The 26,150-nt window shown below is 43.2% G+C and overlaps 1 protein-coding gene across 2 annotated transcripts in view; it reads left to right on the plus strand.

Annotated features, from left to right (window-relative positions):
- The window catches only part of TTC28 (tetratricopeptide repeat domain 28), a 712,524-nt gene that overhangs the window by 208,994 nt on the left and 477,380 nt on the right, over positions 1–26,150 (plus strand). The gene's annotated exons all lie outside the window — the stretch shown is intronic.

Genomic DNA, 26,150 nt, shown 5'->3' on the forward strand with positions numbered 1-26,150 from the left:
GTGTGTGTGTGTGTGTGTGTGTGTGTGTGTGTGTGTGTGTGTGTGTGTGTACCAATCTTTGTGCAAGGCTGTGTGTGAGCAAGTGAGAGGCAGCGTGTAAGGGCGTGTGTTGTAAGGCATCGATGGGGTGGAAGGGGAGGGGGCAATTTTCTTTTTGCGAGATTTTTTCCTAATATGGCTCCTTTGTTGAGAACTCGGAAAAAAATCCTGTGGTTCTATCAAAATAAATTGCTATTGGTCACAGAACTAACGTTTGTAGGGATGGGACTGGTCCCTAGCGCAGGACGCGGAGGAGACAGCAGTTCCCCGCAAGTTCTGCCCTGCCTCAGGCTGGCCACCTACGGGCGTCCTCGCTTGCTGAGGAGAGCCGTTGGGTCAGCCCAGTGGTTCCCCGCTCTGCCTGGCTTTTTTTTTTTTTTAATGCGTTTGGCTGCGGTTTATGTTGCCTAGAATTCTTCTAGGGGAGAACGAAGCCGAGCAGCGTGCCGCGTGTGCCCCTCCTCGGTCCTGCGTGCCGCGTGTGCCCCTCCTCAGTCCTGCGTGCCGCGTGTGCCCCTCCTCAGTCCTGCCCCCTCTCCCTCAGCCGCTGTCTGGCGTAGTCTCCTAGAACTAGCAGAAAGGGCTCTTTCTTTGTGGCCCGATGCGCGCTATCTACCGTGTTTTGCTTCAGGTTAGAAATGGAAATCATATGTGAAGTGAATGAAAGGATATTGTGCTCAGTTGGCAAGATCCCGTGGCCAGCCCTGTCCCAGGATGGCCCCATCCCGGTCCATTGAAAGCCCTCCCGTTAGAGGTCATCGATTAGCTTTTCCCCTCTGACACTGGCTGTCCCTCATCTCTCTCACCCTCGTGTTTGTATTTCCGTTTCCAGTGAGATTGGTTTTCCTTATTTCATTTGGGAATCCTTGTACTTCCTTCTCCTCCCCCTTCAAATATGTTAGAACCCAACCTAGAAGCTAGACCATAACATAAAACGGAAGGGGCATAGAACCCCGGGCAAAATGAAGTCGTTAACAAGGCTTTCGCCAGTTTCCAAAGCCTTCCATTCCTCTTCCTGCGTATCTTGAAGTATATCTTTAAGATGTCTGCAAACTGTATATTCCTAAGTGTCTGTTTTTCCAATTTTACCCGATGTGCAGTAACTCCTGTGGTTATGACTATGGAAACCCCTCTGGGCACTGGTTACCGGGTATTGCTTGAACCACTGAAGTATTATTCTTGGCAGTCAGGTGCATTTCTTGACTCTGGAAGATTCTGTTTTCAAGTGTCAGGATTCTCTCTGCAGTATTTACTCATTCCGAGATAGCAAAATGGCCATTCCAGAAAGGTTTTGTTTGTTCCTTGTCCAAATGTTCCTGTGAAATTTCTCATCAAAATGTTAAAGGATTTAAATTTGATTCCTAATTATATTTAGGGGAATAAAAAGAACCCGAGCTAGCAAATATTTCATGAATATTTTCTTGGCAGTTTGAGAATAATTCCTGCTGCTTCTGCATCGGAAGCTGTCTTGAAAGGAACTTAATAGTCTCCTGTATAGCCGTCAGTGAAAGATGATGAAAAGTCTTCGAGAGACTGGGTTTATTTTCTTATTCTTGCCAAGGTAACTACATGATCATTACTACGACTTGCTATGCTGACACATCGGCAGGCGAAGAGTCACCCGCCATGTGTTTTCCTGAAGTGTATCATGAAAACCATTTAGACTAAAGATGGAAAGTGATACTTCATTCTGTTAGTATTGATGTAATTTTAACAAAGCTTGGAAGACCATCCTCGTATATAGCCTCAAGCAGCATTTATTTACAATTGGGCAGAGAATGATCGATTACAGTGGCTTGCTATCACTTTCCCTTGTCAACCATTACTAGAGCTGGCTTTTGTAAATGTTGGGCTCAGGGTAAAAGAGTGCCCATGGTCTCCAGATTTATGAGTGGAGTGTCTGATGAAGCATCTAGCTGGCTGGGGGTGCATAATTGAAGAGAAATGCTTTCTTCTCCTTTCTTCTGTGTACTTGCAGTGGTAAGCCAAATACTCAGCTTCCAGGTATGGGTACTGGTGTGTACAAATTGAGTCACCGTTTCATAGGGTTATCCCTAGAGACAAGATATTCTAACCATAGGGCCCTCTTGGGACTTTACTGTAATGTGCCCTAGGATCCCACTAAATAGCAAGGCCAAGGGCTGTTCCAATGTTGGTTATGATTTCTGCCCATTTCCATCCTTTTTTTTCTCATATATGCCAGAATGACTTTCTAATACCCAGGTCTGACCAACCCTTCCATATATATTCAGAAGCTTTCTGTGTCACACACTTGGCTTTGGGATAAAAGACAAACTGATTTTGTATTTAAGGCTTTATTCAATCTGGCTGAAGCCACCTTTTCAGCCTTGTTTCATATTGGCCCTCTTCACACAGTCTGTATTTCACTCCACTGGACTGCTAGTGTTCACTGAGTTATTGCCTCCAGGTATCAGGTTGGTGGTGCAGTGAATGGAGTTTTTGACCTGTACTCAGAAGAACTGGTTGGAAATCTGGCCTCAGATACTTACTAACAGTGTGACTCAGGGCAAGTCACTTTACTTCTGTCTGTCTTAATTTCCCCAATGGGGATAATTTTAGCACCTGCCTCCCTGCCTGGGATAGAATGAATGAGGTAATATATAAGCTCTTTGCAAATTTTAAAGTGTTATTAATATTATTATTGTTATATCTCCTCTCTTTATATCACAGCCTACTTTGTATTATGTTTATGTCAGTCTTACTAATAGATCATAAGCTTCTCGAGGGCAGAGGCTGTCATTTTCCAGTTTTGGATCATTTATACCATACTTAGCAGTCACTAAGTATCTATGGAAGTGAATGACAAGAGTGCTATTTAACATTGTTTAACAGATAGTTTTGAAGGCTTGGGGTTACTTTTTGCTTACTAACATTATTTAAAATCATTTGGCTTTTTACTTTGGGTTTACTTATTTCTTTTAGAGCTCTTCTACCTTTTTACTCCCACCCCAAATTTCTCTTGGCTTCTCTTCTCTACTTAGGTCACATATGTTGAGGTTCTGCACTGAATACAGTGAGAACATCATAATGGAATGTGTACATTATCCCACTGAAGGGGATTGGTGACTGGGGGCTGGGCAGTGCTATGTGTGAGGACAAGATGAGGGGATGGTGACTCTTTAGTCTGGAAAGTGGTGGGTCTTTGGGCTCTGACGTTATGAATGGTCTAGACATGGTGAACACAGCAGACTTGTTTGCCAGCTCTCAAAATGCCCTTGTATCCTGAAGGCTTAGTAGCTGATAAGCAACAACAGCTCCCAAGTCTACAGCAATTCAAGGTTCAAACAGATTCTCTCCCTCCTCCCTGCCCCCCTCCCCCACTTCCATGAGATAAGTAGTACCCATGTAATCACTCCATTTTCACAGATAAGAAAAATTAAGTCTTAGAGAAATCATGGGATTTCTCTAGTCATCGGTGTCAGGACTTGTTCTTAGACTCTTGTCCTCTGACGACTTGAAAGCCAGGGCTCTTTCCCTGTCACACACCCCCCCCACTCTCTCTCTGCCTCTGCCTCCCTTTGCCGTCCAGCACTTTCTCTTCACTGCTCACTAAGTGATCTGTCCTTCCTCTGAACTCTTGTAGTTCTTAAGTGTGCTAAAGGAGCACAATGGAAGTGTGGGTGTCCCTGGAGACCACCTTCAACCCCTTTTACCCACTCATTTTCCCATGGTTTCCTTGATTTATATAGAGATAACTCCCAAGGCTGTAGATCCAGTTCCTCTCCTGAGTTTGAATCATTCCTCTCCAGTACCCTGCTGGGCATCTCCATCTGGATATTTTGCTAGCACTCCAATGTCAACTTGTCAGAGACTGAACTTGTCATCTTCCTTCCTAAATCTGACCTTCCTTCCAAATGTCTTATTTCTGATGAGGGCTACTTCATCCTTCCAATCATCCAAGCTCCAACACTTAGTCATCTTTAATTTCTCCCTCACCACCTATATCCAATCAGTTGCTAAGTCCTTTTGATTCTGTTTTCATGGCATTTCTTCTAGTCGGCTCCATCCTTTCTTTCTATCTTGGTCCAGGTTCTCATCATTTCTCACCTGGACTTTTGTCCCTAAACTGAATTTCTCATCATTATCTTCCGTTATGTCTCCTTCATGTAGTTGCCAAAATAACCAACCTACGAAAGGCCCAGATGACTTAACTGCTTAAAAACCCCCTCTTCATTGACTCCCTGTTGTTCCTAGCTCTTTAGCCTGGTTTTAAAGGCCCTTCCATAGTCTAGTTTCAGTATACATTTTCAGCCTTATTTTATGTTACCCCTCTGCACACACTGTCATCAGCTTGGTTGGATGGTTGGTTGCTGTCCTTTGTTCTCAAAGAAGACCAAAATGACATCACTATGCTAAAGTCGTTTCAATGTGCCCGACTGTGGCTGATCAGACCAATATGATCTCAGAATGCGCTACCACAGGTCAGGCACAAATAGTCCATGGGAGCCTTTAGGGTGGATATTATAAATTTTCCCATCTCACATTTCATTTGAGCAGCTTCAATTCTGCTTTGCTCATACTGCACACCTTCTCTGATGAAGGCACAGCATGCTGAGTAGTCCTGTGTCAATGTCTCCCATGTCACACAATCAACTCCAAAGTGCTTGAGAAGAGACCTTGAGAGTGTTCTTGTTATCGCTTCTTCTGACCACCATGTGAACGCTTGCCCTGGGTGAGCTCTCCATAAAATGGTCTTTTTGGTGAGCATACATTTTACATTTGGACAATGTGGTCAGCGCATCAGAGTTAGGCTTTCTGAAGCAGAGTTTGAATGCTTGACAGTTTAGTTCAAGTGAGGACCTCAGTGTCTGGTGCCTTATCTTGCCAGGTGATCTTCAGAATCTTCCTAAGACAATTCAGATGAAAGTGATTCACTTTCCTGGCCTGGCGCTGGCAGACTGTCCAGGTTCCACAGGCATACAACAGTGAGGTCAGCACCACGGCTCTGTAGATCTTCAGTCTGGTAGGCAGTCTAATATTCTTCTCTCCCCTGCTTTCTTTCAGAGCCTCCCAAACACTGAGCTGGCTGTGGCAATTCGTATGTCAACCTCATTATCAATGTGTGCATCCCTGGAAAGTACACTGCCAAGGGAAGTGAACTTATCCGTAGCATTCAGAACCTCTCCATTTGCTGTAACTCATGGTTCCCTGTATGGATGGTGTGCTGGTGGCTGATGGAGCTCCTGTATTTTCCTGGTGTTAATTGTTAGGCCAGAATTAGCACAAGCAGCAGAGAATTGATCCATACTTTGCTGCATCTCAGCTTCAGAAGCTGCACTGAGTGCACAATCATCTGCAAACAGAACATCATGCACCAACCCTCCCTCCACTTTGGTCTTGGCTTGTAGCCTTTTCCAATTGAAGAATTTGCCATTTGGGCTATTCACCCTCTCCTGTCTTGTCCTTCCATCTCTGAGCTCTCATTCATGTTGGTCCCCTTGCCTCAGACACATTCCTTCTTCATTTCTGCCTCTGTAAAGCCTTCTCTTCAATGCTCACTGTCCATTGCTCCATGGAGATTTCCTTCCTTATCTTCCTGGTGGAAACTGGTGGCTTAGTGGATAAAGCCCTGGTCCTGGAGTCTGAAAATCCTGAGTTCAAATATGGCCCCAGATACTTACTAGATGTGTGACCTTGTGCAAGTCACTGAATCCCTCTTGGCCTCATTTCCTTAACTATTTATGGGGATAATAATAGCACCTACCTTGTAGGATTATTATGAGTCTCAAATAAGATAATTTTTTTAAAGCACAGCATCTGACAAATAGTAGACTTCATATAAATGCTTATTCCCTTCCCCTTCTAGTAGATTGTAAGCTCCTTGAGGGGAAGGATTGGCCATTTTTCATCCCTAGTATCTAGCACTGCTCCTTGAATGAACTTAGTACAAGTGTGTAGAATTTAATTCTATGGTGTTACTTACCTTTGTGTGGATATTTTTGTGTTTCTATTCACCCTCACAGTCAGCTTCTGGAGAGCCGGACTAGGCATCTTTGTGTTGCTAATACTGCTTATCACAGAGCCTTCTGCATATCAGGTGGTTAGTAATTAGTGGGCAATTGGTTGGTTTAGGACAAATGAAACAAAGTTTTACTTTGTACATTAGTTAGCAAACCTCATTTATTCAAGAAACACTTAGTAAGCACCTCCTTTGGAAAGCAGTTTGCATAGGGGACAGAGGGCTGGCCTTGTCAGAAAGGCTTGGATTCAAATCCAGCCTCAGACACTTACAAGGGATGTGACCCTGGACCAGCCACTTAAGCACTTTGAACTAAGCTCTCCATCCTGAGAATGGCGATGCTAATGGCAGCACCTCAGAGGAATTGTGAAGATCAGATGAGGTAGAATATTTAAGTTGGTGAATATCAATCAGTGAATGTTTGTCAGATACACACTATGTACCAGACACTATGCTGAGTAAGCACTGAGAATACAGGCAGGCACAAGGCAGCTCCTGGCCTCAAGGAGCTTTCAGTCCAATGGGGAGACAGCAAACAAACACATACAGAGCAAGCTATTTACAGGATAAATAGGAAATAATCAAGAGAGGAGTCATAAGAATTAAGAGGGGTTGGAGAGGCTTCTTGTAGAAGGTGGGACCTTAGTTGGGGCTTGAAGGAAGCCAGGAGATAGAAAGGAGAAGGGAGAGCTTGCCCGGCACAAGGCACCGCATGACCAGAGCTCAGAGCCAGCATCACTGGATCCAAGAGAATGTGTTGAGAAGTAAGATATAAGAAGACTGTGAAGGCAGGAGGAGACTTGGCGATGAGGGGCTCTAAACATGAAACAGAGGATTTTGGCCTGGATCCTGGAGGTGACAGGGAACCACTGGAGTTTATTAAGGAGGGGAGGCAACAGGATGGGACCTGTGCTTTAGGAGGATCACTTGATAGCTGAATGGAGGATGGATTGGAGTGGGGAGAGACCTGAGGCAACAGACCCCCCTTCTCCCAGCAGGCTCTTGAGATAGTCCAGATGTGAGGTGATGAGGACCTGGACTGGAGTGGTGTCAGTGTGAGAGGGGAGAAGCGGACGTATTTGAGAGATGTTGCAGAGGTGAAATCCTGGGCCTTGGCAATATATTGGATATGGCGGGGGTGGGGGGGAGATAAAGGAAGTGGAAAATGACATCTAGGTTTGGAGCCTGAAAGATTGAGAAGATGGTGTTGCCTTCTACAGTAGGAGAAGCGGGGGAAGGTTTAAGGGTAAATATCATGAGTTCTGTTTTGGACATACTGAGTTTATGAGGTCTACTAGACATCCATTTCAAGATATTTGAAAGGCAGGCGGAAATATGAGGTTGGAGGTAAGTACAGAGACTGGGGTAGAAAAGGTATATTTGAGAATCATTGGCATAGAGATAGTAATTATATGCATGGGAGCTGATGAGATCAGCCAGTGAAGTAGTATGGGGGAGAAGAGAAGAGGGCCCAGGACAGAGCCCTGAGGGACACCTGTGGTGAGAGGGTGTGATCTGGAGGAGGATCCAGCAAGGAGACAGGGAAGGAGCAGTCAGAGAGGGAGGAGGAGAATGGGGGGAAAGAGAGAGAGAGAGAGAGAGAGAGAGAGAGAGGGCGATCACAGTCCTGAAAACCTAGAGAGAGGAGAGTATCAAGAAGAGAGTGATCCGCAGTGTCAAAGGCTGCAGAGGCAAGAGACATCAAGGAAAATGAGGATGGAGGAAAGGCCATTGGGTTTGATCTATCAAGTGCTGTGTAAATGCCATTTGCCTACTTAGTATTTTTTTTTCCATTATCATATTTATATGTGATGGAGCTTAGAAAGAAGGAGACCCAAAGGGCAGTTAGGTGGCACAGTGAATAGAGCACCAGCCCTGGAGTCAGGAGAGGACCTGAGTTCAAATCCAGCCTCAGACACTTAACACTTACTAGCCGTGTGACCTTGGGAAGTCACTTAACCCCAATTGCCCTGTCTCCCCTCTCCAAAAAGCAAAACAACAACAACAAAAAACCAACCAAACAAAAAAAGAAACAAATCCGGGATAAGTCACTATCCCACCATTATTCTTTAATATTTTATGTTAGGTGAACGGTTATACAGATTGATAAAATGACTGCTTTTTGTTACTGAATCAAAGTGTTGGGAGGGAAGCACATTGCGTATAGGCTCACAGAAAGCATCTTTGGAAGCAACTCTTTAATTCTAAACTGAAAACTCAAAGACTCCATCATTTTTGCATTTGTTTATATCTTTAGCACTTAGCACTGTCCTAGGCACACAGTGTTTAAGAAATGCTTGTTAACTGACTGAATTGCATATTGACAAATTCTCAATACATAAAACATAATGCGCTAACTTGTAACATCTACTATACCTGCTAGAAGATTGTACTGAAACATTAAAATATGACATGTTTCATGGATTTGGTGAACAGGCATTTCGTCTTTACCCAGACCATTACTGGTCTGTTTGTTACCTTCTGGAGAGTCAGGGCATGGCTTGGACTCATTCTCTTGACAGTGGTCTCTTCCAGGAGGTTTTGTCAGAGGTTACCACCAGCCCCTTGGATCAGGATCTCCCACCCTTGAAGGCAGATGCCAAGTTCGAAATTTCCACCTCAAATTACTATTTAGTCACCCATAGTCAAGCAAAGGAAGAGAGAAGAAAAGATGGCCCAAGTCTGAAGTGTGGCCCAGGACTCCCAGCATGTGCTGCCCACTGCCATTGCTGTAATGTGCTGCCCACTGCCATTGCCATAGAGCTCAGGAAGTCCCAGCAGGCTGTGAGGAGGGGCAGGAGCAGAATTGTTTTTACTTCTGAAATCTATGGAGTGGAGCACATTTTCTGTTCAGTGTCTTAAGGCAAGTCAGCAGATATATATTAAGCACTATGTGTCAGGCTGCAAAGAAAGGCAAAAGACTGTCCCTGCCCTCAGGGAGCTCCTCATGTAACCTGGGACAGGCTGACCCAGTCACCGATTGCACACCACATATAGAGTGGTAAACCCGAGGGAAGGCCCTAGCATTAGGGGGACTGGGGAGAGATCTTACAGAAGGTGACCGACTCCCTAGGAGCCGATGAGGTCACTACGAGAGGGCCCAGATGGAGCCGTCGAGGCCCCTGTGGGTAGTGGGTATGGCATGGATGAAGATATAGTAAGGAAACTGAGAAGAGGGTGTCAGAAAAGTAGGAGGAGAACCGGCAGTGAGCAGCACCCCAAATCTCTGAGATAAGAACATGATCGGCAGCATCAGAGGCTGCAGAGGGATCAGGAAGGAGGAGGACTGAGCAAATCCTATTAGACCTGGTATTGACAGATTATCAGTGCCTTCTGGGTTACTCCTCCAACCTCTCTCATGACTGTGTGTGGAAGGGGGGCACAGGTGACCAACCAGCAGTTTGGGTGGTTTGTCCTTTATCTAGGGACCCATCAGAAAGGGTCAGCACACATATGTCACCAGAAGGTTCCAAGTGTGCTCTCCAGAAGGGGTAACCAATGTTAGAAACATGTACACAGATAAATCAATACATAACACATGAAATAAGTAATAGATCATTTGGACCTGGAATATATTGTTCCATGACTTGTGTTGGTTAGAAAATACAAGTTTCAAAAAGAACATTAGGTGAATTCGTGAATGTTCAATCAGTAATGGATTTTCCAGGTCAGCAATGGTGCTTGGTGGGAGGGCGCTTGTATAAACCCAACTTTTTCAATTTAACATGAGGGAGGAGAAATCCAGGCCCTTCCACCGAGAGAACTAGAGACAGCATTTTCAGAGAGAGCCCTGGCTTGCCTCCTGGTAGCAGTCTGAATGCCCTCCTGACTGTGGTGGCCACGGCCCTCACACAGTGGTCCTTGTTGGCACCGGGCAGTTCTAGGGCAGCGCTGCATCACGGAATTTTCATGTCCTGCATTTCACATGAGAATCTAATTGAAATGCTCATCTCACAGTAACATGTTTGTTTACAGTTGGGAGAAGATTTATACTCTTTTAGATCCAAGGATTAGCTTGAGATAACATTGTGTAAATAAGAGTGCAGTCAAAACCTCTAAGAGAGTTGGCAGTGATTAGATCTTTTCATGGCTTATCTAATATAATATGACTGTTCATACATAATAAAAGATCATTAATACGAATATGTCAAATATGTTATGTTAATTGTGTCATTTGAGAATCATATGATGTATTTATCTCGTTATACTTGTCACGTTAATATTATGTGAATGAGGTTCCTGAAATGACTTCTCTGCCAGTCACATTTTAGAAGCTTGTTCAGATGTGCTGTTGTGGTTGCTATGTTCTGTATGTCTGTCTTCTGGAGTGTCCCATCATATTTTCTCTCCAAATCCACACACACTTCAAAAGTCTTTTCTGTATCATAACATCTTTGTTGTGGAAAAATTCTTTAATTCTTTACTGGAAATCTAAACCCTGAACTTATTCATTCAACTCACATTTATTAAGTGCATTTATGTACATGCTTATGTGTAGGGCCTTGTGCAAGGTCCTGGGAGAGACACAAAGATAAATGAAATAGGATCAGTGCCCTCCAGAACCACCCATCCTAGTAGCAGATGGCAAGGTCGGGGCACAGGATCTACTGGAATCCTTGTGAGAACTTGGGGGGATCTTCTCCCTCCGCCCTAGAGACCTGTGCCAGGTTTTCCATCTACATAGTAGTTGCCAGGGTATTGGGTGACACTATTTCTAAGTACGGCTCATAACATCACAGAATAAAGTTTTGTTAAAATAAGGAAAACATGATGGATGTCCTTGAGTGAGCAATTATTAATGATAGAGATGTTTATAAACCTTGCAAGCCTCCTTCAGTTCTAAGTATTCAGGCTTCTTAGGTGGAAACTCTTTCTCACAATTACTATTTGCTTGAAGGGAGTAGAGCAGGGATTTCCTCTCATTCTCTCTCCCTCTCTTCCCCTCCATCTCCCTCTTATTCTCTCTCTCATTCTCTTTCTCTCTCCCTGCCTCAATTTTACAATCAGTCCCCTCCCTCTCAGTCTCTCTCTTCCTTCTGTCTCCTTTCCCTCTCCCACTGCTCATCATTTCTCTGTACCATAAGCCACCTTGCCACCTCCCTTTCTCAGACCAGTCTTTCAGTGTATTGTCTGTAGTGCAGGATAAAGATGACCCTGATTCCCGCATCATTTTCTCCTGTTTGTCCAAGCTCTCTCCCTATAAGTCCATTCCTTTTCTCAGTCTTCTTTAATCTTTCCTAGGTAGCAATCCTATCTATCGACATTTATATATATTTATCGGGCAGACATATTTTCCTTAGTTATTTAAGTGGAAAGGGAGAAGGAAGGGGCAAATATCTCCATCTCACTACATTATAATAATGTAGAAGTGGCTATTCAAAATACTTAAGTAACTCTATGAGCTATCTGGTCATCACTTCGGTTATTCCCTTTGGAATTATCGATTACAAGCAATCCATGCCTGTGCCTTCTTTATGATTCTTATATAAGAGGAGGATAAAGTGCTATGAGATCAGGTGAAGGAGAAATCATTGGTAGCCAAGGAGATCAGAGGTAGCCAGAGGTCGGATGTCGGCAGGACATAATGGATGGAGGGTGTGTAGAGAGGAAAGGACGTTTCTTATGTAGGGAGAAGAGCTTGAGAGCTCGGCAGTCCAGGACAGAAGTCACAAGCAGAGGAAGAGCCCATGCCAATAGAGATTTCCCCTCCCCAGCCCCTTCCACTGCCCGTCATAACTAGGAGGTGCATCTAGATGGGGTGGCCAGTGGCACAGCTGGGTGAGCGCTGGGCCTGGCTGCAGACACTGACAAGCTGTGTGACCCTGGCATGTTGATCAGCCTTGGTCTGCCTGTTTCCTTAGCCGTAAAGTGGAAATGTTAACAGCGCCTGCCTCTCAGGGCTGTGGAGAGGATCAAGTGAAATAATGTTTGGGAAATACTTAGCACAGTGCCCAGCACACAGTAGGTGCCTGATAAATGCTCATTCTCTAGTTGAGTCGCTCGCCTAAGAGAGACACATGATCCAGCAGTTAGGGATGATGAAAGGCCAACGGAGGGAGCAGAGACATACTGCATCCGGAAGCAGACGCAGAGGAAGTCACAAGGAGGTGACTCTTGGCAGCAAAGCAGAGAACCAGCTCTGGACTCAAGAGGACCTAACTGTAACCCCTGAGAGCCAGGGGACACTGTGCTCACCTAGGGAACAAGAGATAGGAAATCGTGTGTGAGGCAGGCGAGACCTTTCGTCAGTCTAGTTTGACTGAAGCATGGAGCTAGGGAGGTAGAGTAGTAGAAGATGTGCCTGGGCAAGTAGGCTAGAGCATGCCAGGCTGAGGAGTTTGGTCCTTATCTCATAGGCAATGGAAATTAACTAAAAGCTTTGGGGTTCTGGAATGACCTGGCTTCAAATAAAGATCATTTGAATAATTGATCCAGCAACTCAGTTAATTGTCTGAGTACCATTTTCTAGAATGTATTATGGGTGGAGATCTTTACAATGCCCTCAAGAACCACAGCAGAGGTTTTGTTAAAATAAGGAAAACATGATCAATATCCTCAAGAGAACAACTATTAATGGTAGAGATGTTTACAAGCTTGCAAGCCTCCTCCAGTCCTCATTCTTTCTCTCCCTCCCTCTCATTCTCTCTTTCTCTATGTCTCTCTCATTCTTTCTCCCTTGCTCCCTCTCTGTTTCTGTCCCCACGTATTATATTTCAAAATTTATTCATCAGTATGAGAACAAAATAATTTGGTTTTATGGCTAGAGGTAGATATAAAAAGAACAAGGCCATTTAGTGAGTGGTTAGGGTGTTTCAGCTAATCCATTTTACATGCATTTCATATGGATGATGCATTATACTAATCAGGAGATACAGGTTCTAGTCCCACCTGGGCCACTAACTGCCTCCTCCTTTCTGAGAGAATTTGGGCAAATCCCGACTATCTCTAGGTCTATGTTTCCTTATCAGCAAATTGAATGTATTGGTATTGACCTAGATGACCCCTTTATGACTCTTTTCCACCTCTAAGATTCCATAATTCCTTGGAAATTTTGGGGAAAATGATCTAGAAAAAATGCTTTCTAAATCCTTTTTAAATCCAGAGAGCTTCATGGATATACTTCATGGGAAATAAAGGAAGTCTGGGATCAACAAATAAACAACATGAAAGTGAAAGATGGCAGAGTTGAGATGAGCTGGTCTCCAGAAGGGTCCCATCAGCCTCTTCTAGATAGGAGGACGTGCTAGGGAAAATCTTTCTGCAATAAGAGAAAATATGAAATCACTGGCTGGCCCCATCGGCTCCAGCTCCCACAGTGAATTCATTAAATCATTAATAACAATGTATGGTTCAGCTTTAAGAGAGCTTTTATTGATGTGCTAAAACCATGTCCTTTTATTGAAAGCTGTAAAAATTGTATCACTTCACTGACATTTGTAGGATTTATATGAGTCTTTGGTCTTGAACCTTCTTGTCAGTTACCCTCTTAAAGTTTTTGTAGCTAAGAATATCTTTGTCCCATTTGACTCAATTACTTTGCAATTTTTTTCCTTCTTGGCTTGACATAAATCTCTTAAGAAGTAGGGGACTCTGTGACAGTTACCATACTGTACCTCTCTCAGGATCACACCACCCTGAAAGCACCAAAAACTTGCAGACTTCCAGAACTAGCTTTGAAAACAGCAGCGTGAAAAAGCCTGAGACTTGGCACAGTGCCTCCTCACACCCAGGTAAGCAGAGCTCAGCTTTAATATGAGGTTCCAAGTTAAGAAATAGACTGGAAAAATGAGCAAACAACAACAGAAAGAAAGAATTTAATCATAAAAAACTACTGTGGGGGCAGGGAAGACCAAGAAATAGACTCAGAAAAAGGTAGCAAGATGAAAGTAGTTACCAAGAAAAAATCTTAAAGTAAAATGCTAATTTTACTAACCCAAGCCCAGCAGGCATTCCAGAGTCGAAGAAAGAGATGAGTGGTAGAGGAAAAATTGGGAAAAGAAATGAGAGTGATGCAAGAAAATAATGAAAAGAGAGCAAACAGTTTGTAAAAGAGCCCTCACTCCCATACTGAGGAAAATAGCACCTTTAAAAACAGAATTATCCTAATGGTAAAAGAGGCATAAGAATTCGCTGAAGAAAGGAGCTTCTTAAAAAGAAGAATAGGTCAAATGGAAAAGGAAGTACAAACATCCTCCGAAGAAAAGAACTCCTTAAAAAGCAGAATTGGCCAAATAGAAAAAGAGGCACAAAATCTCACTGAAGAAAATAATTCCTTAAAAATTAGAATTGGGCAAGTGGAAGCTAATGACTTTAGGAGACATTGATCAACATTAAAACAAAGTGAAAAGAATGAAAAATACAAGAAAATGTGAAATATCTTATTGGAAAAATTTTTGCCCTAAAAATAAGTTGAGGAGAGATAATTTAAGAATTATTAGAATACCTGAAAGGCATGATCAAAGAAAGAGCCTAGACATCATATTTCAATAAATTATCAAGGAAAACTGCCCCAATATCTTAGATTCAGAGGGTAAAATAGAAATGGAAAGAATCCACTAATCAATTCCTGAAGGGGATCCCAAATTGAAAAATCCCAGGAATGTTAGAGCCAAATTCCAGAATTCTCAGGACAAGGAGAAAATACTTCAAGCAGCCATGAAGAAACAATTCAAATGTTGTGGAGCCACATATGATTTAGCAGCTTCCATGTTAAAGGAGTGGAAGGCTTGGAATATGGTATCTTGGAAAGCAAAGGAACTAGGATTACAACCAAAGATCACCCCATCAACAAAACTGAGTAAAATTCTTTAGGGGAAAAATGGATCTCTAATGGAATAGAGAATTTTCAGTCATCCCTGATGAAAAGGCCAGAGCTAAATAGAAAATCTGACATTCAAACAGAAGACTCAAGAGTAATCATAAGGGACTCAATAAAGTTATAATGTTTATATTCCTATATGGGAAGCAGATACTTGTAATTCCTAAGAACTTTATCATTATTGGGCAGTTAAAAGGAGTTTACATAGACAGAAGCCAGTGGTTTGAGTCGATTGTGTTGGAATGATCTCCAAAAGAAATGAAGAGGGGAGAAAGAGGGATTCTTTGGGAGAAGTAGAATGGGGAAAGTTTTTTCACATGAAAGAGGCCCACAAGGAAGGATTTTTATAACGGAGGGGAAAATGGGTGGGTGGGATGGCAGGCAGTGGTTGAATCTCTCTCATCAGAATTGATGCAAAGAAGGAATAATATATACACACACCCAGTTGCATATAGAAATGTAAACTCATCCAATAGGGAAATAGGAGAGGAAGGGGATAAGAGAAAGAAGGGGTAGGATAAGGAGCAGGGAGGATTAAGGGAGGCAGTGGTTAAAAGCAAATAAACTTTTGAGGAGGGAGAAGGGGGAGAAAAAGGGGGAGAGAAAGAGAGGAGAGAAGGGAGGGGGGAAAGAGAGGAAGGAACAGAAGTTTATGGGATGGAGAGAAATATAGAATAATCAAAACTGTGAATATGAGTGGGAAGAGCTCACTCATAAAACAGAAACAGATACCAGAAAGGATTAGAAACCAGAATTCAGCAATATGTTGTTTACAAGAGATATACTTGAAACAGAAAGACACACACAGAATTAAAATAAAGAACTGAAGCAGAATCTTTCATGCTTCAGCTGAAGTAAAAAAGGCAGGGTAGCAATCATAATCTCGGGCAAAGCAAAAGCAAAACTTGACATAATGAAAAGGAATAATCGGGGAAACTACATTTTGCTAAAAGGTACAAGACAATGTACTTAAAAGATACATAGACAATAAAGTAATATAAAAAAATTACAAAAGATACTTCTGATTTTTCAAATATATACCAAGTATATAATTGAATCAAATTTATAAAAATAAGAACCATTCCCCAGTTGATAAATGATAAGAGGATATGAACATGCAGTTTTCAGAAGAAGAAATTAAAGCTATCTATAGTAACTATCAAAAAAACAACTTCTAAATCACTACTGATTAGAGAGAGATGCAAATTAAGACAACTCTGTGGGGCCATCACACTTATCAGAAATGACAAATGCTAGAGGGGATGAGGGAAAAATAGGTACTTTGACAAGCTGTTGGTAGAGTTGTGACCTGGTCCAGTCATTCTGGAAAACAATTTGGAACTGTGCTCAAAGGGATTTTAACCCAGCAATACCACTCCTACATCTGTGTGCCAATGACCTCAAATAAAAAGAAAAAGGACCTATACATACAAAAAATATTCATAGCAGCCCTTTTTGTGGTGGCAAAGAATTGGAAATAGAGAGGATGCTCATCCATCAAAGAATGGCTGAACAGGTTGTGGTGTATGATTGTGATGGAATACTATTGTGCTATGGGAAATGATGAGGGAGGTGGTTTCAGAAAAACATGGCAAGATCTATATGAACTGATGCAAAGGGAAGTGAGAAGTAGTGGGAATCATTGCGCACGGTAAGAGCAATGTGCAGTGATGATCAGCTGTGTGAGACTTAGCTACTCTGAACAATGCAGTGATCCAAGACAATTTCAAAGGACTCGTGATGAAAAATGCTATTTATCTCCAGAGAGAGAACTGATTAACTCCAAGTGCAAACTGAAGTATCATTTTCTAGCCTTTTTTTCTTTCTTTCTTATTTTGCTTGGTTTTATGACATGGCTAATATGGAAATATGTTTTGTGTGATTCCACATATGTAATTGATATCGTATTGCTTGCCTTCTCAGAGAGTATTAGAGGGGGTGGGAGGAGGGACAGAATTTGGAACTCAAAATCTAGAAAGAAAAGAATGTTATAAAGTAAATAATAAATTTTTAAGAAACAAAAAAAGAGAAAAAAATAGCAACTTTGGTATGAATCGTCTGAACTTCATGTCAACAAGTTTTAAAAAATTCTGCACGTTTAGGTTTTAACTACTTTGTTCTGTATATTTTAAATAAGTAAGATGAAACAGTTATTTAAAAAAGATTGTAGTTCCCCATCAATGAAACTGTTCCAATGAAGTGATGTGTCAGAGAGCTCAAGGGATTTCTGTTCTGTTGGGGGTTGGGCCAGAGGACTTCCCAAGTATTGAATTGAAAGTATTTACCTCTTAAACTATGGATAGCAGTCTTGTGGCCAGCAGTGTAGTAGAGAAGGCACAGCATGGGAGACTGGAGAGCTGAGTTCTAATCCCCTCATTGTTCACTGTGATTCCTGGTGAGACCTGGTCAAGTTTAACTGAATTCCACAAGCATCGATTAAATCCTACTATGTGTCAGGTACCATGGTAGGCACTGGCAATCGAAAGACAAAAACAAATTTGTTTCTGACCTTAGGGACTTTACATTTGGTGGGCTAGCCACCAGCCCCTCTGGGCTTTGATTTCCTCCTCTAGATAGAACAAAGGGATTGGACTCAAGCCTGGTGGTTTCCTTCCAGAGGGGCTTCTTCCAGATTCTCACCCTCAGGGAAACTTCCTGGGATGGATGTTTGACAGACCTCTGGGGCAGATAGCAGGCTCAGTGCCTGGACCCCTGTGAGGGACACACAGACCCTGCTACATTGGGAGGAGGGGAGGATAAAGAGGGGCTGGACAAGGTATTCCTCGGAGTTCTACCTCCAGCCCTCGGGGAGTAAGGGGGTCACAGCCTCCAGGATGTCAGGCTGCAGCAGGCACAGGCAGACCCTGCTTCCCCAGAGGGGGGACCATCCTAGGGCCATGTCGGGGGATGGTGGATGCTCTGTAGCCCGAGAGATCAGAGCAGGATCAGGGCTTTTCTAAAGCCCTTCCTAACCTCAGCCCCTTCCTGTTTCTCCAGTCTCACCCTTTACTTACTACCGTGTAGTTCATGATGCGGCAACATGAACCACCTTATGGCTGTTCCCACAGGACGCCAATCTGCTGGCTCTGCTGTCACCAGCCATCCGTCATGCCTCGAATGCCCCCACCTCCTGCTGCCTGAAGGATCAGCTTAGATCCCCTCTTCTGTGGGAGGACTTCCTTTCCTGCCCCACCCTAACTCCCCTGGTGCCGTCCTTCTGAGCTAACCTCCTGCTTGTTCTTCCTATAACTAGCTTGTCCAAAGGCATTGGCATGTGGTGAGCTCCTTGAGACCTGGGGCCATCTTTTGCCCTCCTTTGTGCCCCTAGCATTTAGCCCAGTGACTGGCACAGAGCAGGCACTTAGTGATTTGCTTCTCCTCTTTGTCTGGGCCAGGCCTAGCTCAGGACAGACAATGTGTCTGTTTCTACACCTATTGTCAAAAGTTTGTCCGAGTGAGCAGTGGCAACCTGACATTTTTTGAGGGCTACCTGAAATCCTTTGGTGGGTTGCAAAGGGGGATCGTATGTTGTGCAGGCCTGACTTAGATCTGTCCCATCCTGTATTTCTCTGTCTCATCCCTGTCTTCTCCATTTGCATTGGACTTGTGATGTCTTAGGGACTTTTTTCACCCTGCAGATCAGCCCTTGCTCTTTTTGGGGGCACTGAAGAGTGAAGTCATAGCCAATATATGTGTCAGAGACCAACCTTGCATTCAGGACTTTCTGACTCCAAGGCTGCCATGTATGTATGCATGTATGTATAGAAAGACATATAAAATACACACATATAACATAGTGTCTATACAAATACATACATGTAGATTGCTACAATTCTAGAATTCTTTTATATGTAAAGTAGAGAATTAACTCATTTCACATAAGTAGAAATATATATAATTTTGCCTGAAGCATTAAGCATTTCCAGTTCAGACTAAACTAGATGATAAATGATGCTTCCAAAGACCCCAGAGATAAAAGAAAGCCTGAAATTGTGGGAAGGACATGAGGACATCCCCAGGCCTCAGAGGAGCAGAATCATTGAGTCCTCCAGCCAGAGCCCCAAGGCCCCTCAGAAACTGGCCGGGTCAAACCTCTCATCTGACCAGCGAGCAAATACAATGTCCCAGACAGAGGACATGGTTTACTCAGTGTCACCCAGGCAATAAGCGACAGGGTTCTCTGTATTGAGGGATCTTGAGATGGAAGATGCTGAAGGTGTCTGGAGGTAGTGGGATAGAAAGGCTGACCCAGGGTGACTGGTGAAGCTGAGAACTGTAACCCCCGTCCCAGGTATAACATCGCTTTGTTCCAAGCTGGGCAGGGGGAAGGTTATTTCCCACAATTCCTTACTCACAAATGATTTTTTCCAAGTCTACTGCAGAATAGGCAGGAGAGAGGAAACAGGACACTCTTGTCACATCATCTGACCACCTGTTAACACTTCTGGTGAAAAGGGATTGGGCAGGTGATAGGAGAGGGAGGAGGAGACTGTGGAACGTGGAGGCTGTGGGGACCAGGGGACTGCGGGACCTGGCCACTGCACTGAGGTTTCGAGGCTGCCTGTGGATTTCCATTTCCCCTTCTCCAGGGCCCCCCACACAGTAACACCTCATTAATCTGCCATTGTCAGAGTGCAATCTGCTCCAAGTCAGTCAAATCCCCAGATGAGATTGAAATTTACCGCTTTGTGTCAGAGCCTTTTCCTGCATAGTCCATGACTTGATTCTTTTTGATAGCACAAGGTCATCATTGCAAATATCTGTTATTTGGTCCTCAAGGGCTGTTTTCAGGGGCCACAGGTGTGTGAGGCCTCTTTGTTTGCCTTCATGCCAAAGAGAGCCAGATTGTTGTGATTATAGCGTTTCTGTGTCTACTTTTTATCATTTTTATGGCATCTTCCTAGGTGTTCTAATTATTAATCTAAATATGATTTTTTGTTGGTACCAGAAGGCCTGCCTCCCTCTAATATTTTTCTAGTATACTTCTAATCTTTTTGGTTCCAATATTATTTGGGCTAGGAAAACTGATAAGTTTATAAAATTTCCCATAAAATAAGAATAAGTAAATGTTGAATATGAGCATGAATGCCATGATAGTGAGTAAAGCACATGCATTTTAGTGTTCGTACCTGGTGTTAGCACTGTGGGCAGAAGCTCAGAGACTTCGGGCTGTTTGTTTCCTTCCTAGTTTTCCCTGGATTTTAGACAGTAATTGTTGAATAAGTGAGGTTAATGTCCATAGAATTGAGTGCGGGCTGGCTTTGAGCTTATTTGACTACTGAGAATAAAAGGGTAAATGAGAGATTTAAGATGTAACAAATAATAATAGCTACTGGTGTACATAGGTATTTTATAAGCAAATTTTATAAGGAAATCCACATATATGTGTATGTATAGACATACATATGTGTGTGTATAAACATCCCCTCAGCTCTACCACTCCCTGTTCTGAGACCCTTCCCAGCTCTGACATTTCCTGTTCTAAGGCCCCTCCCAGCTCTGATATTTTCTATTCTAAGATGTCTCATAGCTCTGACATTGTCTGTTTAAAGGTTCAATCTGGCTCTGACATTCTGTGTTCTATGGTTGTTCTTGGCACTGAAACTCTTATGTTCTAAGTTCCCTTCCAGCTGTAACAAATCCATAAACCTATAATTTTAAGGTCCCTTTTACATGAACATTCCATAATTTCGCTGCCATTTTATATTTCTACTGACCTAGCAAACTTGAGAGGATTAATAGGCACAGAGTCTGCACCTCTCACTGTGACTGATTTTTAAACAGTAATATAACAAATCTCTCTTTCTCTTTTTTTTTGGTTAAATAGAGCCAAGAAATTTTCCAATTTAAGAGTTTTGAAAACATACTTTCCCTGAGTATTATATGTAGCTGTATTATCTTAACAACTATAAATTGAGCAGAGGTTGCTCCAGGAAATTCTGCCAATGACCCCCAAAGGTCGAGACCTCTCCAGTCACTCAGGTGCTTGCAGTGATGAGGCTAAGAAGACCAGCTAGTGTGGTGCTTATTGACTTAGGAAAAAGACAGGAAGTGCTGACCTTCTATGTTTGCATGAGACTGTTGTGCTAGACCCGCCAGGGATTGTCAGAGACTCTTTAATGTTATTATCCATTACAGGTCACTTCTTCCAATTGCTTCATTTCTTCTTCTATTGTAAAATTTCTTAGTCTTGTGGTTTCCTTCCTTCCTTCCTTCCTTCCTTCCTTCCTTCCTTTCTTACTTACTGCTTCCCTCATCTTCCTTTCTCTAATGTTTTGTGTGTTTTCCCTGTCTCTCTGTCTCTCCCCCCCCCCCACATGAAATAAAACTTCAGGTCAGCTGGCTGCCCTGTGTGCCTTTTTTGGTATCACCTGTACTGCTGCCCCTCTCCCTCTTGGGGGCCTGGGGATCATCCATTTGGTTTATTTTTGTATCATTCTCCTGATTCTTTTTGCATCAGTTCATGCAAGTCTTTGCATGCTTCTCAGAGTACCTCAAAGTCCTCATTTTTTATATTGCAGTGCTCTTCCTTTACATTTGTATTTGATTCGATCCTGCAAGTCAGCTGGTTAATCAGCATTTATGATGTCCCTGCTGTGTTCCAGGCATTGCACTAAGTGCTGGAAGCACAAGAATGGCAAAACCACACCAAAAACCAGCTCAAGGACCTGTGGAGAAGACATTTTGCTAGGGGTTTGTCCCTGGATACAGGGACAAAAAGAAAGTGATTCTTGTCCTCCAGGAGCTTTCATTCTTGGAGGGGAACAAGGAAAAAACAGCTTGTACATGTGGAGGTACATATATACATACACATAGGTACACACATACATGAACACACATGTGGATGTATGTCTATAACAACTGCAGGATGACTGGAGGAGATCCTGCCTGGGCCTGGGGGGAGGGGGGTGTCTGGAGATGCTTCTACAGAAGGTGATACTTGAACCAAGTCTGGAAGGAAGCCATGGATTCTAAGATGAGGAGGGGGCACAGCCTGTGCAAAGGCAGGGATATGGGAGATGGAGGGTCATCTGAAGTCCAGAATTGCTGCCACTGCTAGCTGACATCTATGCAGCATCTACAGTGACAGGGGCGGTGCCTAGCACTTTACCTTGACTCTGTCATTCGGTCCTCCCGATGACTTGGGCATGTAGAGTGCTATTATTATCCCCATTTTGCAGATAAGGGAACTGGGGCAAACAGGTTGAGTGACTGGACCAAAGCCACGTTGGTGCACCGTTCTGTAGCAGAAAGAAAACTTAGTCATAACCTCTAGTGTTCTATTTGACTTTGTATAGTTTTTTTTTAAACCTCTGGCAACAACTGTCTACGTATGTTTCATGATAGCCCCAAGATAAGCACATTGGAGCCAGCTTCTCTGTTGTTTCATGCACAAGGCCGTATTAGATATCACAACACCTTCAAATGCCTTTTTCTTTGTTGTCTCCCAGGTGTCCCAGAGACCTGATCAGGAGAGTCTCAGAGAATGGCCATAATGGGTGGGTTTCAAGAAGCCACCTCTGTGGTCATTGCTAAGCAGCACCCCTTCACAGGCAGCAGGAGCTCTGTACCACAATTCAGGAGGAAACAATTCCTCCCGTATTTCCAAATAAAGTATTCGGAGGGAATGATATTTGCTGAAAGTGCTATAGTGGAAAATTTAGAGAGTACAAGATAATTACTCGTAATTACCGCAATTTCTGCAAGGGAAATCATCTTAATTTGTTCCTACTAAGGAATAGAATTGCTCCACTTATAGCGTTGAATCTTTTTAGGAGATTAATGTCCTGTGCCTTCATTAGTTTGAATGGACATTACAGCCTTTCAGTACATCTGAAATTACCCCTTTAATTCACTCTGTTTGAATTTCTGTTAAATGCAGTCTTCAATTAAAAAAAAAAGTCTTATTCAATAGCATGTTGAGAACTCTTGCTGGAGAGAACCCCCACCTTTGCCCTAATCAACTATTAAAGAATAGTAGACTTCTGGTTAATAGAATAGGCTCACCAAAAAAAATCATAATTCTGGATGGTGAAAAGAGTCTTTGAAACATACGCAGAGCATTATCCTGTCATGAGACTCCCAGAAGATTTAAAAATTTAAGTTGGCCTTTAGACTTATGGGTAATTACCATGGAGCAGAAGAAAGCCTGTGTCTCTGGGTATTTATATATAGGAGAAAGCCTGACTTTCTTTCTCTTTTTATCTGTTTAATTGTTCCTGGTGGAAAAGGTGACCCTTATGCAGGTTGGGAAATGGAGAAAACTGGATTAAGATAAATAAATGTGTGTTTACAGCAGAAAATAAATCTAGATTCATTGTTTATTAGAGCTAGAAAGAACTTGAGAGAGAATTGAACCTCCTCATTTTACAAATGAGGAAACTGAGGCCCTGATAAAGTAAGAGGATTGCACGAGGTCATGCAGCTAGTTTGTGGCGAGCTGGAGCCCAGGCCGCCTGGTTTCCAGTTCAGGGCTTTTTTTCCAGAAAAGAGAGTGATGAACATCGATCTGCAAACTCTTCCCTTTCTCAGAATCCAGAGTCCCCATCAATGTCATCAGTGCATGTATGGGGAGTACAATCCATAATTCATTTAGTAAACATGAGACCCAGTTCTAAGTATGTTCTAGAGTTATAAAATAGTAAGGCAGGGACAGTGCTGCTGTATAATATTCTGCTGTATAATATTGCCATATTAGAGTATGGGAAGTGTCTTAGGAATGCTCTCCTGCCTCCTCACTGACTCTTAGAGTTACTTGTTCCTTTCACAAAGCCTGCATGCTTTGGATCCCCCACAAGGGAGACCCTTCCTGACCTTGTGCCACTCCCCAGGTGTTAGTGCCTCTTGTAGGAACGACCCTAACTAGGTGCTTGTTGTTTGGTGAACAGTCTGGTAGAGTAGGAAGATGTCAGTTCTGGCTCAAAGGGTTTGGGTTTGAATCCTGGCTCTGTGACTAATCCGTTCTGTTTGAGACCTTGAGCAAGTTATTCCTTATCTTCTCTCTGTGGTGAGTTAGACTCACATGATCTCCAAGGTCTCTTCCTCTAATCATGTGTTCTGTGATGTCTTTTAAAACGAGATTTTATCAATGTAATTTTTCATAGACAAAATAAAAAAAAAAAGAAAATATCAGCACGACTGATCAATGCATCAAAAAAGAAAAAAAAGAAACCCAGTTTGTAAAACATGTGCAGTGCACAGCCTGTGGGGATCTCCTACCTTTGCAGAAGGGCAGAGTATCTTCTTGTAGCTCAATGTTGCAGCATTCACTTTTGATTTCTTCTGTGATTGTTCTTTCCATTTGCATTATTGTCATCGTGTACATTGTTTTCCTGGCTCTGCTGATTTCACTCTGCATCAGTGCATGTAGATCTTTCCATGTTTCTCATTTCTTATCACACAATAGTATTCTGTTCCATTCCCCAATTGATAGGAAGGCGCTTGTTCCTATGATATCCTCTGTCCTCTGTCACAACCAGATTTCATTCCCTTTCCCTGGGTGCCGGCTGGTGTGGACATTCACTTTGCCAGGAGCCCAGATCAGACATGATTCATCTCGTGGGCCTTCTCTGAGAGGCAGCATGGACCGTGCAACGGCTGGAGAACTGGCTGCATTCAGGACGACCTGGCCAGAGTCCGGCTTCTGGCAACTTCCAGGCCGCTCTCACAGACTCTACATGCTGACCGTTGCTGGTCTGCACTGATTCAGAGCTCCTCGTGGATAGCTCCCAGATCTGGTCCCAAAACTTTTCTCTTCAGGTGACCAACAAGCATTTATTAAGCACCTACTAATACCAGCGAAGAGTTGAGGTTCACAACGCACTTTACATTTAGCACCTCATCTGGTCCTCCGGCTGTTGGGTCAGTGTTTTTATTAGATCCATTTTGCAGATGAGGAAACTAAAGCTGATGGAGATGATGGCTTGTCTAATAAGTTTCTGGCCTGGGATTTGAACTCAGGTCACCCTAGCCTTCGGTGCAGAGCTCTCTCCATTATGTCACACTGCCAGACACTATGCTGTGCCCTAGGAGAACAAAGACAGTAAAGCAGGCTGCCTGCTGCTTTGGCTGGGCTGATCTGCCTGCACTGAGGGTGGCAGTGGACTCCTAGGCTTGCCCTTCAGCCTCCTGGAGAGCGCCTTCCAGATCTGCAGCTGAAGGAGGGTGCCGAGGGCTGCCACACCTTCATTTCCCACCTGGCTGCTCTCCTGGGTTTTGGTGCCACCCTGTTCAGCTTCCATTAGTGTGAAAGCTCTTTGAGGGCAAAGATTGGCTTAGCCTTTGTTGTATCCTCAGTGCTTAGCACAGTGCCTGGAAACGACTGATCAAAAGGATTCATGGAAGGAGGGCAAAAAACACCGAATCAGGGCCAGGCGAGGGGCGTTCTAGCCTTGACTCTGTGACCTTATTTGAGCCTCTTTTTATACTGCCTTGTTAGCTCCTCATGGAGAGGGATCATTTCTTTAGATCATATTATCTATGACTATAAACATCCACACAGAGATATTTGAATGCCTGCACATGGGAAGTGCCCAATTGTGCAAGAATGAGGTTTGCTTCTCTCAACACAGGTTGTGGCCTGTGGAGGGAAGGGAACAGATTAGAGGACTTCTAAGGGCTTGTAGATGCTGAATAGATGTTTGCAGAATTAATTAGTCTCTGCAGAATAGGAAGGGGAAAAGATATAGCTCACATTTACATAATGCTTTACATTTTGCAAAGCACTTCACATGCTGGTAATCTCAGTGGAATAGGAAGGAACAGATGTAGGCAGATCTTTGGAAAAGAAGTAACAAACTGGCCAATAGAGTCGATCCGCAAATGTTTATTTAGCGTTTATTTCATGCCCAGCTCTGTGCTAGATCCTTTTCCACAAAGAAAATTGAAAATAGTTCCTGCCCTAAAGGAGCTTCCATTCTGTGTGGAAGGACAACTTGTGTGTGCAGTGTACACATGAGCTGATTCAGAGTCATCCCACAGAAGAGTTAAGAGTGTTTCACACTGAAGCTCGTTTGGCTTGTTTCTTGGCTGATTGTTTCCTGGGCATTTCAGAAGCCTTGCTAAAGCCAGTCATATCTGTTCTTTCAGGGTGTTTTTTTTTCCTCCCTTAAATCTTTCTCCTAAAAACCAAAACCAAACCCACATTCTCTGTGACTGTCATTCTGCTACTAAAGTCCTCCAATTTTAGACTAGAAAATAAAGGGAAGACTGGTTCCCTGGGTTAAGCAGCTCTGAGGATTCATTAGCAGGTATGTATTAAGTGCCTACTGTATGCCAAGCACTGTGCTAAGTTCTGGGGGCCCTGCTCACAGG

The sequence above is a fragment of the Petaurus breviceps genome, unplaced genomic scaffold (assembly GCF_028583685.1).
Source record: "Petaurus breviceps papuanus isolate PSGF00001 unplaced genomic scaffold, PetGlider_PUasm1.0 99, whole genome shotgun sequence".
NCBI lineage: Eukaryota > Metazoa > Chordata > Mammalia > Diprotodontia > Petauridae > Petaurus > Petaurus breviceps.